At 43.3% G+C, this 14,221-nt stretch overlaps 1 protein-coding gene across 3 annotated transcripts in view; it reads right to left on the bottom strand.

Annotated features, from left to right (window-relative positions):
- ACSL3 (acyl-CoA synthetase long chain family member 3) overlaps positions 1-7,335 on the bottom strand; it is a 63,805-nt gene extending 56,470 nt beyond the window's left edge. For all 3 annotated transcript variants that reach the window (XR_010722576.1, XM_066193163.1, XM_066193166.1), the window contains exons 1-2: positions 7,274-7,335; positions 6,914-7,197 (exon numbers count right to left, since the gene is read on the bottom strand). The gene's annotated coding sequence lies outside the window, so the exon portion shown is untranslated. The remainder of the gene's footprint in view (positions 1-6,913; positions 7,198-7,273) is intronic.
- Positions 7,336-14,221: the final 6,886 nt, after the last annotated feature.

The raw sequence follows: 14,221 nt of genomic DNA, 5'->3' as shown, positions 1-14,221 counted from the left end.
ATGCTGCAGCCCAGTCCATCACCACCCCTCCCACCTTGGTGCAGCACAGGTTTAAGAGTTTCTTCATTCAAGCAGCTTGAATGGCACAGAGCCCTTTTGCTCTTTAGACCACCTAGTAAGACTCACCAGATTTGTCTGGATTACCCTGTGTGCACCTGGTATTTGAGAAGGATGGAGAAAAGCCCCTTCTCAGGACAGATCTGCCTTCTTCTGCAATTCTGAATAAATAAACATGGTAAACAAGTACTGTTACAGATAGAAATGGCATATTTTAAACTCTGTAACATGACAGTGAGTGGCCAAAACAATCCAAGAGCTTTCCTGGTCTACGAGGTGAAGGCTGCAAAGGCTTCCAATAGTTTGCTTTTATTCAATGGGCTTTGTTTACTACTGTACAATGTTTTCATAAAACAAAACTACTTTGCTAAGGTTTCAACCAGAAAACAAATGTGGCCAAGGGTTTCCAAAATGGAAGCTTAAATTTGGATCCTTGTGCAGGTGGGATGTTTGGGGTTATTTGAGAAAAATGAGGTAAACTACCACATCTTTGGCAGCTTGAGAAATGCCGTGGCTTAGGTGGGTGCCCAAATGTAGCCAAGACACATTCTGGGAGAACATCCTCAATTTATCCTGTCTTCTGTGCAAACCACATTCATGGTGGAACTTCCCCTCACAGCTGGGGTGTGTAAAAGCCAGAACTAGAGTATACACTTTAAAAAGAAAGATACTGCAATAAGTTCCAAGTCTGCTGTGTAAAAACCAAGTGTTAATGTTTTGTGACTCACAGACTCCAAGGTGCTGTTAGTCAGTACACTCAGGGAATGACTATTCAAACTGCATTATGATTCATACATAAAACTGATTTTGAATTTGGGGTTGTTATCATCTGATTTCACTTTGGGATAACAAATCAGTCACATGAAATTTAGTCGGCAAAACTTAAGTTCATCGAACACACTTGGATTTCCTTTGTAGTATAGTACAGCAATGCTTCCATAAACTTGTCAAACTTCAAAAGAATGGCTTTCAGTGTTTTATAAAGGAGGAAACATCTTTCTTCTGGCAGAGATACAGAAAGGAAGCCAAAGCCATCCCAGTTTCAGTAAGCTTAACTAGGGAATTCTTCAAAAAATCAGGGCTGTAGCAAGGGTGTCTGATTTTTCAGGCTGAGCTGATCAGTGCCAGGCTGTTACCTGCTCAGCCCTTGCAAGGCAATGCTTGGAGGCTTGATCTGTGTAGTGCCATTTGCCCATCACCCTTCTGCAGAGCACTCTGGAGACACTGCAGCTGCGCATGAGTGGAGCAGCAGACACGTGCCAGGCAGAGTGGAGAAAAAAGTGAACTATTTCCTTAAAGCCTCACTTATGACATTTGTACATGTGTAAAAACAGGGATTATTCAGGGGCTTACACATCCATGGGTTCTTCTGGGAAATGCTGAGCTGAATGTCAGATCTGCTCAATTTTACATTTACAGTGTTCCTTACTGATTGCACCAGACAGTGCATACAACCTACTGCTTAAGGGAGCCCTCACTCTCCAAATCACTCCTCAGTAATGATAAAATAAAGCTCGTTTAAGTTTTGGCTGATGGACATACTCCTTTGCTTCATAGCAATTCCTTAGTGATTCAAAATCTGATACCAGAAACAAAAGACTATGAAACAGAACTTCCCTAGCAGATAGGTTATATATGCCTAAGAAAATTGTATGTTAAATCAAGTAATTGCTAAATTCAGTAATTCAGTAATAGTACTTGAAAAATTCAATATATTTTAAGGCTATCCCACTGCAATACTAGAGAAAGAGATCGTTGGTTTTAAAAGATCTAAATTAAATACTAATATACTTACATACACTAACATTCCATTCTATACCATGAAAGCATACTAAAAACATTTTAGAAAGCATTAGAAACATACAGAATTGAGAACTTGCAGTAACAAGAATAGTCAGAAAATTCACAGAAAATCAAAAGAGAATATGCATAGATAAAGGCAGGAGGATTTAAGAATAAGGTCTCACTCAGGATTTCAGAGCTGAAGATGCAATAATGAAAGTATGATTTTATAATCCTCCTGCACCTTGGCATTATTCTGAAGTAAATCTATGAAGGAATAAGTTAAATGAAGACAGTGTGATCTCTTTGATGATTAAAGTGATACAACACTGAGATCAGATGTAGGGTGGTCTGGGTTTAGGGAAACTAGGGCAGTGATTGCTGGGAGCACATGGAGCATTCATCCTCACCTGACACAGGAAAGGTCTAAGGATTAGAAGGATTAAGATTAAGGGAGACAGTTTAAGCATGAAGAAGACTACAACTGGGCTTGCTTAACAACACACGGACCATGATCTGCATCACTGCAAAAACATTCACTTCTCAGCTAACGGAACATATGTGTGTTCCTCAAGACACTGCATTCTGTGCCTCTTCATGCCTCTGATATTTCAAAGACATGAACATTTCCAAGAAATGAAAGTAGAATATATGCAAATGTGTAAAAATTGGAAACAACAAATGCTTTGTATGTGCTGTGAATGTTTTTTAAGGAATATCTCCTAAACGTTTCACATAAGAAACCAAAGCCCTGCTACATTCACAGGACAACACCACAATTCAAAGAAGTCTTTTATTCTGAATGGTGATCCAGTGTGAGCAGCATTTGCTCCTGAATACTGAGGCTAGACCTTTCTGGAGACAGCCCACGCCAAGAAGTCCTAACCCCAGTCTAAATAGCTGTTACCTTTGACAGGAAGACAATGAACATGAATTTATCCTTACGCACTACAAATCACTCACAAAAATACACTTGGGGTTGGTCTTTGCCAGCCAGGGAAGTTACTGGGCCAGTATGCTCCGTAGTGGGCATGGACTGGGAGCATTGTACTCCTGTGCTGTCATCCAGCACCACCACAGCACAGGTGTTCAAGGGACCTCCTGCAAACACACATTCTGGGGGTTTAGTATAGTAAGTTCCCACACATACCAGCCTGGGAAAAACTGAGCATACTTCAGCTGGAGATCACCCAGTCACTCACTGTAAATTTCTACAATTGTAAATGCATTTTGCTTAGTGCAATTTGGGTTGTTTTAAAGGCATTTTGTCTCATCTAATTCTCTACTTGAGACAAAATGCCTGGAATTCTAAATCACGGTCATTAGCACAGCTCACCAAGGTCATAATCTCACACAACCTGTTTTGCTGCTGGAAGACAGCTCTGAGGGCTCGACTGCATGCCCTGAGTCAGCTCCCTTTTCTTCCAGAATAGGATGTTAACACAACATCATTGTTTTTGTTTGAAGTAAGGTATTGCTGTTCACCAGGGGAGGGTTTGGCAATAATTGCTTCTTATGTAAACAAGCAGAAATAAATGATATTTTCTGGAAACCTAGATAAAAGTCCTGTTAATTGCTTGCAAAGATGTAGAGATGCAAAATCTCAGGCTTGATAAATATTGAGTCATTATACACTTAAAATTCTATTTCATCTCTTACGGTTAAAGAATAAAGCAATAGTTTTGTAGTATGTGGATGTGTTAGAAATGTCTGCAAACTATAGGGCTGGTTTATTGTCCAGTATTCTTAGAATATATTAGAGCATGATTTTTTCAAGATATGAAGTCTGCAATAAACATGTAGACTACTCAGCTGACACTGTAATTACTGTTATATAAAGGTAGTGGTAAATAATGAATGTTGCTTCTGAAAGTATATTGTGGAATAACAAATCAATGTGAGAAATCTGGGTACCTTCAGGATAGGATCAGCCAGAAGAACTGCCATTAGGTGTTATTTGCTTTGTTCTTTCTGAGGCAAGCAAAACATGGTACAAACCATTAACTAGTATTTATTAAGAAACTTACTTTAAAATGCTTTCAACTCTCCTTACTACTTCTTTATTTGACTTGAGCAAGGGATATCAGATTTTATAGCAATGTTAAGTTTCCCCTGACTATTGCAAAGGACAAAACTGGAAAAAAGATGTTCAACTGTTTCATCTTTATTTCTATACTTAACAGCTTGCAACGCTAATTCATGAAGCCTTTTATACTTCTTTGTTACTCCATCCATCCTGTCCTCAGTATCCACTGAAGGTAACAATCAACATCACAGTCATTACACCATGAAAGGAGCAGTTATTTTTTTAAGTGAGAAAAAATCCAGCTTGCAGTTTTATCTTAGAAGTTAATTGATACTATTCTGCAAACACAATCATGCAGTGTGGAACAGATCTACACCCCATCACCCTTATTTAATAGTTTGGTATTATATTTAGTAATGTCCTTTGCCTAGAGGAATACTAAACAGACACTCTCAATTCTAAGGAATCAAATGATCTCCCAACCTTTTGAAAACACCACTCCCAAAGCTCTTCTAACCCTCACAGTGAGTCTTGGGGAAACCCGCAGTTTTCCTACGTTTCACTTGGCAGAGACAAGTACAAAAGAAAAACTAATCTTCACCTAAAAAAATCCCAGCAAATAAGACATTGGTGTTTCTATAAACAAAGTCTGAAATCATGACAGTATTCGAATCCAGAAGGATGCATTTTAGATTTGCTATTAACATTTTTTAAGTTTTTCTGTAGTGCAAGTAGTGGGGCTTTTTTTAGATTGAGGCTTGAAGTGGAGCTTTCAGGAGGCACTTATTGCCTTCAGAACACTGTTTTGGTTTAGGAAATATATATATGCTATGGCTATATATAGGGGATTGGCTAACCTAAGTCCCAAAAAAGTCATGTTTGAGGTGCCAGCTGCAGGGCAGCCCAGCTGTGGCCAGCTGGAAATGGCAGGCAGGAGAACTGCCGCTGGTACTTCAAGAAGATACTGTATTTCAGCAAGAACACAACAAAACTGGCACTGAGGAAAGGCAGGCCAAAACACAGGTAATCCTCCTGTTGAATGAAATGTTTGGGCCCCCTGAAAGTTCTGATTTTTCCCTTTCTGCAAGAGCTGTAGACATCAAGTACAACTTTTTCTGGGGCAGGCTGTTGCCAGCATGTAACTCACAACATCACACAACTCAGCTGCTGTAACCCCTGCTCTCCATGGTCCCCAGTGCTTGCTGTGCTAAATGGAACACAGCCCACAGCAGTTGTGCTAGACTAGGATCAAAGTCTAGCAGCTGGCAAATTAGCACATGGGACTCCAGCCACAAGGAAAAGGCCTTTTCATATTTGAAAAACAACATGCATACTTCTGCTGCCATGTAACAGAAAACATAGTTATGGTTAGATACGTGATAATGAGTAACAAGGATACAGATCTGTGGCTCTCAAGTGCATGGTAATGTGTTCACATCATCCAAAATGCTGACAGTGCCAGGATTCATCGCTTGCTTTTAGTGACACCTCCCCCTACACGCTTTTATTTTCTATCATGAGCTAAAATTTCAAAATGTGGCAGTACGAGCTAGTTATAGATGTCCTGAACTGACAAGTTATTCACAGAAAGCCAGATATATATAAAAATTGGGAAGTTCATGCATGTGTATCCTGTTCTGTCAGCACTACTTGTGGTAACAGCCTCACACAACAGGTTTGGTAATCACCTGTCACCAGCTGCATTCCAGGTCCTTTAGAGTGGCCAGGAGGTGGCTGACAGCTTCTGCTCAAATTAGAAAAGGAGGGGACTTAAAACTGAGCCAGTTTCTTCAGGCCTTGGTGGCCCTGAGCAGCTCTTGCTCTTGATTTCCAGTCAGTCCTTCAGCGGGTGATGAGGAACACAGGACAGTGTGCCTTTGATGTCCTTTGCAGTGGTAATTCTGGGACCTGCTGCCAGTGTTGGCAGGATGACAATTCTCATTGGGATCAGTGGAGGCACTGCTGCTCCCCAAAGCCAGTTATTTTAAGTCACATCTAAACAAGGAATTATCAGCTTAAGATCAGCCTTTCTCCCCTGCAGGTTCAATTAGGTGCAATACTTGGTAACTGAAAGGCAAAATCACATCCCTCTCACTTGAGCCAGACTGCTCTTGGCTTCAGTGGGTGTTGGCTGCTGCTGAAGAATTTACAGGCTGGCCAGAGAGGTATGTGGGTAAATACCTGGGAGGCTGACATGCCCTGTGTGCCTGTTTGCTTCAGCAGAGGCACAGCAGCCTCACTTCAGACGCTTCCCTGCATGCCAGTGCCTGACATCCCTGCCTGTGGGAGGGCAGGTGACTCGGCACCATTTCTTGTACCTCCTGCCTGGCACCACTGTGCTTTCTGGTGGTGGTTGTTTGCCTTCTCTCTTACTCATCTCCTGAGCAAAATTAAACCAACACACCACCAGAAACTACCACTGGGCTCTACACTTCACAGCCTGCCCCATACACACTCCTTTCCCTTCTTCCCTCCATACTCTGCATTTGCTGTGGGTATTTGCTGCTCCAGCCACTGTGTACTTGGTGCAGCACATCTGCACCAGCAGTCTGCATCACTGCTATAATGAAGGCAGAGACTAAAAGCCCATTCCAGACAAGGTCTTAGAAACACAGAGAGGCTGGCAATAAAGAAAACAAAACAAAAATGCTCTTAAGACATCTATGGGGTTTTTTTTCTGTGAAACTGTTTTATGAAGTTGGATTTTTTTAATTCATTGCAAGGTCCCTATGCAATATTATTGCCCATTAAATAAAAAGATTTACACACCAAAACAAAAAGACATACTCTATTCACTAACAACCAAATTTCAACACCTTTATAGGTTTCCAGACCTAGTTCAGGAAACCTGTTTCTGGGCTGTAGGGCTAAGCACCAGTCAGGGCCCCTGACAGATATTAGAGATACACCGGGGTAGTGATGGCCAGCTCCAGAGTGAAGCTAGGCACTCCTTTTCCCACTGCAGCAGTAAAACCAGCATGAGTAAACCCCCTTTCCCCACAAGTCAGAGCATCTGCTGGGTGAAGACTTCACTCTATATCAAAATACCTCTGGAGTTGAGGTGGGTGCAGATCCAGAGGTGGCTCTCGTGTCTTGCTGGAATCCATGATGTTGCTCCTCAGCTTCCTCACAGCATTCCAGGCCCACACCTGAGGCTGCAGCTCCACCAAGCTTCTCCTGCAGCGTGCAGGGTTCCTGAGAGACCCTGTTCAGCTGCTATGCCCTCAGCTCTGGTCAGTCCTCTCAGCTCCTCCAGCTCCTCTGGCTATGACTGCCTTCCCAGTCAGATTTCTGGAATGATTCAGCTCAGGGAATAAACAAAATTGAGTTTCCTGGGGAGAGGCATGAGCAGCAGGTGAGCAGTGAGAATACCAGCAACCTGCTGTCACAGCCCAAGACGATCATTACCTGACACCACATGTAATTAAAGGCACAAATCAGTCACACTGAATTCATTTGTTCAGTCCTCATTCACTTGCTTTTAGTAGAGGGGAATCATGTGAAAGCAGCTGAAATCATGGCATTGGGTCACCTAACTACACATGGGTTTCAGCTGTGAAGTCAGATTCCAGGTATATATTCTTCAAACTTAAAATCAGAAAACCTATGTTAGACTCCTTTCCAGTTCCTTGTGCCTATTTTTCTGTTGCTAAGATTTGTTTGAAATTACTGATAAATCAGGGAATGTTTGAGGTATCTGAGCAGAACAAAAATCCAGGTGAATTTTGTGTATAGATACATTTTCGAATGTTCCATTCAATGTCATCAATATTGCTGTACTAAGTGAAATACTTTTGAGAATCCAGATGTGCACTTCATGTAAAAAGATGGAACAAGTCTGGGACTGATGATGAGAGTGCTGATGGAATTAATGCACACTTAGAGAGAAAACCCTTGCCTTCAGTATTAATTTGAGCTGAGCTATTGTAGAGCAATCAGCCTCAGATTGCTTTATAACTCCATAGTTAGACTTAAGGGCTTCATGAGAGAATGAAGATATGAAAAGCATCATTCAAAATTTCTAAGAGCTATTAGGAGTGGAAATCAGAAACTACAGAAATTCCTGTCATTTTATTACATATCTGCACACACATGAATGTAGAACTACTTATTTACTCATTAATTAACTTTTTGTATCTCCCATCTATTGTAGCTCCTTTGCTGCAATCCCCTAATCCAGAATCAGGGTGGCTATACATCCCTTTTAAACATTAACAGGACCTGGGAATTATGTTTTAATTATTTGTATTTCAAATGTTCATAAATTATTAAAATGGGAGATTTAGCTGCCTGTGCTGTAGAGAAATCATGTTTTACCTCAGACTGTTTTTGTAACAATACTGTTTATTTCAATACCTGATAAATTCAAATATATTGCCAGTGAACACATAATAGAAAGCTATTTTTTCAGTTGAAAATTTAATTGAAGGTTATCCTAAGTAGTAATGAAAGCCCGAAGCAGCACTGGCATTACATCAAACAGTGCTGGTGCATTTACAAAGGCACCTCTGTACTGTTCATGATCAGAGAAAAGATTAAGTGATACAAAGGGCCGGCTGGGGCTTTTTTAATACATTCTGGCAACAAGGTTACAACTCTGGACAGTGGCCAAGAGTGCAGTTTTCATGTGCAATCAAGGGTACCGTTTAAAACAGAGAAGGAATCAAATCCTCCTTTGCAGCCAGGACTGGAGAGGGGACAAGCCAGCAGGTGGCCACAGCAGAGCCCAGGAACCACCACTGGGGACAGTTGTACACTATATTCCAATTAATTTTCATATATTTTTTAATGCAAGTGATTAGAAGCACAGCTGTCCCTCTGCAGTGCCCAATGACAGCTGGTTTTGCCTTCTCCCAGATTAAGTAAAGCCAGTCAGCCTCCAGAGCCCACTAAGACCACTTCCCATTGCTGTCAGTGCCTGGCTCAGCCCCAGTCCCACACCACCCCAGGGACTGGAAGCAGCAGGGGACTCCAGTGGGACACCGCCATGGCAAGGGCAGTCCAGAGGCCTTTGTAGGACAGGCCAAGGTGGGGAGGCTGTTCCTGACCTCTCACCCACCACAGGCCAGAGCAGCCCTCCCACTGCATAGATGGGTCAGGAGTGGCAGCAGGCTGGACAGGAATTGTGAATGAAGCAGAAAACACTGTGCCCAACGTGGCCTTTGAGGATGCACCTTAAACCTCAGCACATGGCTAAAAGGACACCCTTTCACAAATACCATTCTGCTGTAAGCCAAGAAGTTGTATTTATAGCAGAAAGGGTCACAGGGGTCCTGCAATATGAATCTTCATTGGAAGCAATATCAGATGTTTTCGATGCAACTGTGTAAAAACTGTAATGGCATGTGATTAGCAATTTCACAGGGAAAGAATCAATTTCATGCTCTTCTCTATGTTTTCTAGCTCTAACCATCCTGCACTGTGAAATCCTAGACAGCAAACAGCAATACAGTCAAGCAATATTAGAAGAATGTCTTTCCAATACTGAAAAGGATACATTTCATACGTTAGCAAAATTTGTAATAGTGCCATACACATATCAAGCAGGTCATCATTATTATTCAGCTGCCACCATGAAGGACTTAAGACAAATAGTGCAATAAACAGTTTTAGAACTGGTAATTTCCATGCAGGTATCCAGACAAGTTAGGTTTTTCCCAAACGTTCAGAGTGCCAGGCTATCATCAAACAAAATCAGGTGAAGAGATTCTTGTAGAAACAAGACATGGGGTTTAGTATTCCAGTTCTAAAACAATTAGTTGAGCTTCAAAGTCATTTCATGTTATTATCTTCATACTTTTGGTTTTGTTCTTTTAAGTGGGGATAATTTTCTTGTACTTTTTTATATTACTAATGTAAATAATGTTTCCACCTAATTTTTCCATGTCTTACAGAAAAGAGCATATGTGGAGTTTATACCAGCTTTTAAAACAAAAATTATTGTCTAAAAGAGGAACCTAGGAACTCTTCCTTCTATGAAAGTAAATTTCAGTGCTCAGAAAAGAAGATCCACGTTGATGACAGTATCACTTGCTAGTCTTACCTCCACTGACAGCATTCTTAGACTGAGATAAGAATCATTTCATCATAAGAGCAGTTCACACCCATGAATGGTTTTCTTCAGAGGGGAATGAGCTTCTCAAGATATTCCAGGTAGGGCTGCCCACCCTGCAGTGAGGGTCAGGGTTTCAGCACTGGATTTTGAGAGACAAATTCAGCCATTAAAATAACTTATTATTTTTTTAGTTTTTACACCAGTGTTTGTACAGACTGGTTGTCAGAAGTGGGGTTCCAGGCGCTGGGGAAGCAGCTGTGACACAGCCCTTTTGCCAGGGAGTGCCAGCAGGATCTGGGATCTGGCTATAAACTTCCAGCACTTTGCAGCAGTAGATACCTGGGAAGCGGTAATCATGCGGTGCTGTAGAATTTAACCCAGGCACAGAGAATGAGGGCCAGCTCCCAGTCCCAAGGCAATGAACTGGGATTTGTTTATTACCAAATGCTTAGTCCTTTGTCAACCTGTTCCCTGTTTGCCAACCTTCTAGACCATGTTTAGACCGGGCCAGACCTACTGTTAGCTGGTCAAAAGGATTGAGGACACTTTTCCCTTTTGTATTTGCTTTCACATGCTTCAGGCAAATTGTTGCACCATCAGCACCTGTAAGAGGAACCCTCTGGAGCTGTTTATTCATTGGAAGTAACTTCTCCCAAGGTCACAACAGGTTTACAAGCCTCAATGCCTCTCTGATGTGCTTCATGCCTGCAGGGTTTGTGACACTGCTCTGAGGTCCATCATACCTAAGGGCTCTGTTTACTTCAGCAGTGCACATTTCTCAATAGTTCCCTAAGGCATCTGCACTGCTGTGGGACTGTCTGGGTGGTGAGAAAATTTGCAGTGCTTTGCTCTGAAATGCCAGAAGACAACACACCCAGAAAGGCAAAAAGGTCTTGAGAACACATTTCTGTGAGGTCTGCAGGAGGACCCTGAGTCTGCAAGTCAAACAAACAAGAAACCCACATGGTCTTTGAGTCGGACTGGATCAACCCTTTTTCCTCAAGGTGTAGAAATTTCAGCTGACCTGCTGGTGACTGCTCATTTTAATCTCATGTAAAAGTAAAACAAGCTTCACACATGAGACCCAGGATAACACACTGTAGTGGGGGAAAGCAAAATCTTCTCCAGTTTTCCTGCTGACTTTGAGACCTTTCCCCTGGCACCATATGTTTTCAAAGAAAGAGAAATTGCTACAGGCCAGTGCATCTCAGCCTTCCCTGCTGTTCCTCTGATTCAAAGCAGATCTGAATTGGCTGCATCAAATATGTTTAAGAGTGAAAAGAAAAGACACACTGCTTTGGACTTATTTCTATAGCACTTCTTGGGATGGACGCCTTAAAATCTACAGACATTTAGTCACTGACCAGAATCCAATACTCAAGGACAGTGGAGATTATGGACATATCTACATTTTGGTTCAGCTTAGGGTTGCACATTTGAACTGAATCTCCCAAGCATAGGAGTAAGAATTAGTTTAAGGCATGATTCCTGATGAGTAAAAACTATAAAACTGAAGGAATAAATTCCTAGGTACAGTTTCACTTCTTATATAGGAATAACACAACACAGGACTAGAAATAGAGACATTTCTTCCATAGTTGTGTGGATTCAGAGAGAGCTGTGGATACCAGTGCCCATCCTGCCTTTTCAACACCTGTGTGATGTTCAACACACCTTGACTCCTGAAAAAATGACAACAGCTATTTCATTGTGACCCTCTGTGCTTCCTTTCTCCTGCTGTTTCCAGCTGAAATTTCATCTTTCTTTGCTTGTCTCCAACCTTCCACTGTGCTGTGCCCAGCCTATGGAGGCTCTACACCATATATACAGGACAGGCTGCAATTCAAAGGCCAAAAGTTGCTAAAGCGCTTATGCAAGTTAATTACTGTGCCTGTTTCATCCCATATAATGCAGATTAGTGCTGTCAGCTACTGTTGGGAGAGCAGTTGTAACAGGGCTGGCTCTTCCACAGGGAAAGCACTCTCACCAAGGGTGAGGAGATGCTGACCAGTGCTGGGAACAGAAACCTCTTCTGCTGTTCCCCAGCTGCTGTCAGGATGGAGGAATTAGGCACAAAAGCTAGATATGAAAACCAGGCAAGTTTAAAAAGGGTATCACCCCCCTCTTTTCAAGAGGAAATTGTCAGTTTTGACCCCATGCCCCACTTCTGCACCTTGTGAGGAAAAAATTTAAGTTCCAGAGGACAGATGCACAAAAGACATCCTTACATCAAGACATGAGGGATGGTGAACTCAAGCCACTAGACCCTACTTACTCATCAAACAAAAAATCCGAACACATATTTCCTTCAAAATGTGCACCAAGAGGTCACAGAAAACCATCCAGGTGGAAAGGCCTATAGTCCTTCCAGGCAGGAGAAGGTGGAAAGATGGAGGGAGGCCTTCCTGGGAACTCCCACTTCTCTCAACTCCAATCTAACAGGATTCATTTACAGCCATTACTCAGGTGAAATGCCCTTTGGCAGCAAGGTGTGTTTACACAGGGCCTGCTCATTTGCCAAAAGAGTGCAAATACACTGTGTTCAGATGGCTCATCCTAAAAATTAATGGCATGTTGTATTTCAGGATTTCAGCTTTTCCTAGTCTAAAGAGTGAAATAATACGGGTTGTCTTGATTTGTAAGAGGTAGCCAGGAGTACAGCATTTCACATGACACCACTGGTAACCCAGCTACAGTAATAACATCCATTCTCTCAACCCACGGATTATATGACAGTTAAGCAAATATTTTCCACCTCAGCAGGTTTTATGGTCAAATTGCAGACTTTTCTCTTTCTGGTTTATGGCTGATAAAACTTTGACTGATGGAAGTAATAATGGCAGAATATGTGATAAGGTGGTCTGCCACTGGCTGAGAGTCAGGACACGGGACACTAAACTTCCACATTTTTAAAAGCCCTTTTTATTCCACATGACTTACAGATGCAGTAAAATTTAATCATTACTTTTAAAAGAATATAATCAAATCTAAATCACATCAATCCTTTGTTTACATTAGAAATCTAAGTCATTTGTATTCTGAAAAAATAGATTTTGCAATCAAAAGAGAGATTAAAATCTTAAACATTTCTTTCACAGATTTTTTTTTTCTTTTTGCTGAAGATCAAAAAACAGTTACATATTTCAATAGTTTCCAGAGCAGCAACGGTTGTGTTACTTTTTCTGTGCTTCCCTTCCTCCTCCCAGCCTCAGGAATTCAAATGTCAGACTACAATTCTGTTTACGTACGTAGACAGATTTTTTTTCAGGTGAGACGCAGAATCAGAAGGAGAACAGGCAGCGAACAAAGGCATTCGAGCAGCAGCACCTTCCTCGGCACAGAGCACGAACACGCCGAGAGCACAGAACACGGGCAGCCGTGAGGAAGAGCCTGCGTTTGTTCCACACAAACAGGAACGTGAGGCAGAGCCTGCGTTTGTTCCACACAAACAGGAACGTGAGGCAGAGCCTGCGTTTGTTCCACACAAACAGGAACGTGAGGCAGAGCCTGCGTTTGTTCCACAGCCTGAGCAAGGGAGGACGAGCTCACCTCCCTGCGCTGTGCCCTCTCCTCCCGCCCGCCTCCCGTTCCTGCTCGGGGACGGGGGAAACAGGGCAGCGCTCTGAAGCCTCGCACTGTAGGGCACGACTTCGTGCCTCCGCGTTAGCATGCCTAAATCCTGACACGCATGGAGGCAAGTTCAGGAGCATCGCACCCTCTCCGTGCCCTGGAGCCGAGGACGGGCCGTTCTCAGCCTCATCTCCCCGAGTCCCGGCCCGGCTCCCCAGCCCTGCCCTCAGCGGGGCCGCGGCGCGACCTCGCCACCTAGCGGCCACCGAGCTCCCTGCGCCGCTCCGCCCGTGCGCTCCGCCCCGCCCCGCCCCGCGCAGCCCCGCCCCGCCCCGCGCAGCCCCGCCCCGCTCCGCGCAGCCCCGCCCCGCGCAGCCCCGCCCCGCGCAGCCCCGCCCCGCCCCGCGCAGCCCCGCCCCGCCCCGCGCAGCCCCGCCCCGCCCCGCGCAGCCCCGCCCCGCTCCGCGCAGCCCCGCCCCGCGCATCTCCGCCTGTGCGCCCCGTGCAACCCAGCGTCCCCTAAAATTTGAAACTTTTTAAGCCAGTGCTGCGTCGCTTACCGGAAGCACCACTGAAATGAGAATTAGCATGAATTTTAGCAATAAATCAAGCACCTGGCTTCTGTTTTAACGTGGACCTCAGTGTATTTTCAAGCTCATACATATCCACATTATTATGTGTAAGACTTAGTCCTAAACAATTTCCCTTGGAAAACACTGTAATTCGCCTCT

The sequence above is a fragment of the Chamaea fasciata genome, unplaced genomic scaffold (assembly GCF_029207755.1).
Source record: "Chamaea fasciata isolate MVZ Bird 193981 ecotype frontalis unplaced genomic scaffold, bChaFas1.0.hap1 SCAF_11, whole genome shotgun sequence".
Taxonomy (NCBI): domain Eukaryota; kingdom Metazoa; phylum Chordata; class Aves; order Passeriformes; family Sylviidae; genus Chamaea; species Chamaea fasciata.
The sequence above is the reverse complement of the archived record's forward strand: the minus strand, read 5'-3'. Positions and strand labels throughout refer to the sequence as shown.